The sequence below is a fragment of the Saccoglossus kowalevskii genome, chromosome 8 (assembly GCF_978046115.1).
Source record: "Saccoglossus kowalevskii chromosome 8, keSacKowa6.1, whole genome shotgun sequence".
In the NCBI taxonomy this organism is placed as follows: domain Eukaryota; kingdom Metazoa; phylum Hemichordata; class Enteropneusta; family Harrimaniidae; genus Saccoglossus; species Saccoglossus kowalevskii.
This window is the reverse complement of record NC_140648.1, coordinates 21,718,125-21,722,450: the sequence shown is the minus strand read 5'-3', so window position 1 is coordinate 21,722,450 and position 4,326 is coordinate 21,718,125. Positions and strand designations below refer to the sequence as shown.

Here is a 4,326-nt window from a genome sequence, read left to right as displayed (position 1 = left end):
TAAAACATTGTACAGTGATTATCGGGGAAGCAATTACAATATTGTTACTTTACACTCACTGCGGGGAATACATGTGTGGAGTAGACGTTTTTGCTGCTTACCATATTTCACAGCTGTCTACATACGTTTCAAATGGTCTGTAGTAAATACAGTTCTTTTCACAGTAATCTAAGAACGGATTTAAAGAGTTTTATAATGGCGTTTGTCGAATACTGTCATGCAGCATTCAAGCAAATCATCACATATTACAAACGTCATAGCACCGGGCATGTAAATATCATGATTATACTAGTACAGTATATAATGTTAACACACAAACATGATGTGATATATATTTCTTAACTATACCCATACCATTTCCAAATTTAAACGCTGAAATACCTTCAATATAATGTCCACCCAGGCATGAAGAAGGCGGGCAGTTTTCAATGTCCGAACAGCAAAGGTAATCCTGATCAGGATTTGCAATACACTCGTCGCACGATACCCAGCACACTTCTGGTACAAAATCGATTGGACAAGAACATGGTCCACCTGTGAAAACAATCATTGTCACACATTGCAACACACAAAAAACAATTACAGTCGAGCAATTCGAATTTACTATTGTATTACTTTTGAAATTGAAATGTCTAAGTGGGTATGCACGACATTTTAAAAGTAACATATACTCACCGCATGCCTGGTCAGGTCGACAAATCCAATTCCCTTCTCTACAAAAGCTGATAGAAAGTATACAAATGTTTTGTTCAAGAATACTTAAATCTAGTCTAAATCTAATAAGTCTAATGGAACTTAAAGGGCGGTAGTCGTCACGCCACGCCACGCATGCGCGAGATACATGGGTCTCAAATAAACAAAGATTGAGACGTTGCAGATCAACAAGCACAAACTGAGACGTTACCAAGATTTAATTAAGTATTTTTAGGTGAATCACGCTGAGGTTAAACCTCGTACTCATGATTTCCATTAGAAGAGCGCATTGCATTGTGGGAAAATAAATATTTATCAACACAAATGTCGCATATGAGCTGCGCTACGACTGTCGCGCTTTAACCGAAGATAATCAGAAAAACAAATCTCTTACCATATTTCACAATGTACGTTTACTACATCTCCTGGCGAATAATACTCGCAGTCCAACTCACAAAATCCTTCTGTGAAAATTAAAAAAAATTGTGAGTGTCTATAATTATTAACTCTTTGAAGCGCAAGGGTCAACATGTCAACATTCCCAATTTCTTTATATTTTCAAATATTTCTAAGTCCATTTGACACAAAATTAGAAATAAATAAAAAATAAATATACATGGGCAAAATATTGTACTAAGGTGGTGGGAAATGTGGTCCAAAGATTCTGGCAATCGAGATGTTTGATTAGGTCAGAAACTGCGATTCACGCTCATATACAGCTTGTGTGAGAGAATAATTTTGGAGGCGAATATACGGGTTCTCTGGGGGGGGGGGAATAATAGCATACTTTGTGATAGATTATCCCCGAGCACGGCGTTGCAATTCCGTTGATATGGTATATCTATTATATTACGTTGTATGGTGATATTCTCTTGATCATGAGTGTGTAGTAGATTTCACATATTACACATATTGCGTACGCGAAGTATGTTATTTGCGGGCATTTTCTCGATCAATTCGCATATCAATTTACCATTTTAGGCAATTATAATTACTACAATGGGCTGATCGGTAACTGTACCTGGATTTCTATGGTCTACTGAGTTGTTTCCACTTTAAACTTTTGTAGTCGCAATTGTAATGTAGTCAATTCAGTTCCGGGACATAAACTTAAGCCATCCAGATCCAGGCATATAAGACGTGACTAAAGCCAATGAAATGCCAGGTTTCGACTAAGCACAGAAATGCAAAGGTCAGCTGATATTCTCTAAGCTGTTGTATCTATACTGTAATTTCAATTACCTGGCGTGTATACTCCTCCAAGACCTGCTGGTGCCGGGCAGCTACCGTCGTTGCAACAAATATAGTTCGGCGTCGTTGATGCATATTCATCACAAACGTCACAATTCAACCAACAGACTTGACCCAGAAATCCTTCACGACATGGGCATGGTCCATCTTTTTTTGGAAAAAGATATAATAATGATATTCACGTGATACTAGTGATACATGCACTGATGTGTGTTAATATACATGTAATATCCATGTCATTACGAGTACACAGATGATGTGTTGCTTACCGCAATGTCGTCTACACGCGTACGCTTCTTCCGTCTCAAAATTATTGGTGTTTCCTTCACATCCTTCGTATATGAACTCTATACACTCATTTATTTCACAGTCAAAGTACCATCTGGAAATGGAACCTTCACACGCACCAGGATCAACAGGAAAACAGCAGTCACCTATAATTTTAAAATATTATCATATATCTGTAATTAATTATTACTGAAATGAATTCTATCATTTTGTTAGGAATCCGTATATAAAAACTGGGATACTGTAAATTTCATTTGCACATGGCTTACCTCCGCATTCTTTTTCGCAGTCTGCTCTAGTATGAAAATTGTTATCATTCCCCCTGACATCCACCGTAAATAAATTCTTTGCACTTGTAATCCCGGCAATCTTGATACCATCTTGGCAAATATGCTCTACACGGTCCAGATTCAGGTTCAAGACAGCATGGGTATTTATCTGTATAATTAGACTCCGAGTTATTACTATTCATGCAATACCTCTGTTAATGACATTGTGTACATATTGCGACAGATCGAATCGTACAATTTGTACAAAAATATGATAGTTCAGTATATATGACCATTTCTTACGAGCATGACCCTACCTGGACAACATACACCATATTCAAAATTAAGCGCACAGGAATATCCAGTCGGACATTTTGTAAATGCGCAATTGTACGGGTATCCAGTTTCAGCTAACAAGGGCTTCTCGCATGTAACCCAGTCTGTTGGTAAAAAACAGTGTGTATATTATACAATAGTTGTCAAATAGTACTACGATCTGATCTAAAACAGTATAACGATTTCATGTCAAATGGATGTCCAAGGGTGCAACAAACTGGAACAAAGAAAAATGTAAACTTGTAGCTGTTGACAAGTACATAACACAGATTACATGGTGGAGTAAATTATAATTAATTCAAAGTAAACATATATTAATACTACTGTTGGACTAATGTTTGTATCATAAATGTAGCACGTGTTCATAACGATATTCACAGAAATTGCTGGTAAGTTTTAATATCAGACGATCAAGTGAAATCAACGTTCATATCATAAGGCCAGACTTTTTTTATTCCTTGTTTTTCGAGTTTTTATAAGGCATTTTTTTTGAGGAGGGCAGAAAATAAAATAAAATTAATTCTTTTTATTCATTAGATTTGTGTGAATCTCAAAGAATTGTGAGTGAGATCAGAAATGAAATAAATGTTATTCCATCTATAACCTTGTTTCTCATCTGCGCGAGACTTCGGTACTTTGATCGTGATACTCCCACAAAAATACAAATTGGATTTGTTATGCGGCAGGCGGTAAAAAAATGAAGATAAAAATATTGTTATTAAAAATATTAGCATTTTTTTGCGCTTGCAAGTCGGCGGGCGCGAGAAATTACGCTGAAATAAAATTTTATTTTTATTTCATTTTCGGCTCCTGTTCATTCGGCGGGTTCGCGAAACAAGGGATAATAAAAGTCTGGTCTAATGTTTAACATATATCGTACCAGTGTTACAGCATATTCCTTCGATGCATGTGAAGCCATATATATCCAGGCAATCTACATCTGACAAACACGTGACTACATTACCCAATTCGTCCGTTTGTGGAGTAACACAAGCTAAAACAAAAATCAAACAAGAGAATAGTAACGTGACACATTTCCCGGTGAGGATGCGCCAGAACTGTTTATGCAAATTACCGTCTGCGCATGCAATGGACACGAAAATAACATTATTGTGACGTAAGCCATAACAGAATGTTTCTTACTGCAAGATGGGTCTGTAGTACAGGGGTCCCATTCGGCGTTTGTGCATTGACTGCAAAAAATAAACAATGTGCATTAGACAACACAAATTACCTACGTAAATATAAATGAATTGCCAATCGATTTATATACAAGGTGAATATATACAAATGAAATGTGCGCTGATTAAACCTCTGCTCAAGAAAGCATCGTTGGATTCAAACATGCTGAAAAATTATCGACCGATTTATAATTTGCCTTTTATATCTAAAGTCCTTGAACGTGTGGTTGCATCCAGAGTGAAACAACATATAGAGAATTATTCGTTGTATGAAGAGGTTCAATCAGCGTATCGGACCGCACATAGCA

At 36.6% G+C, this 4,326-nt stretch overlaps 1 long non-coding RNA gene across 1 annotated transcript; it reads right to left on the bottom strand.

Annotated features, from left to right (window-relative positions):
• Positions 1-2,277: 2,277 nt before the first annotated feature.
• LOC146739393 (uncharacterized) lies at positions 2,278-2,566 on the bottom strand. The gene is made up of 2 exons (XR_014930178.1): positions 2,502-2,566; positions 2,278-2,378 (listed from the first exon to the last, which is right to left on the bottom strand). It is a non-coding gene; the product is annotated as an uncharacterized LOC146739393 (long non-coding RNA).
• Positions 2,567-4,326: the final 1,760 nt, after the last annotated feature.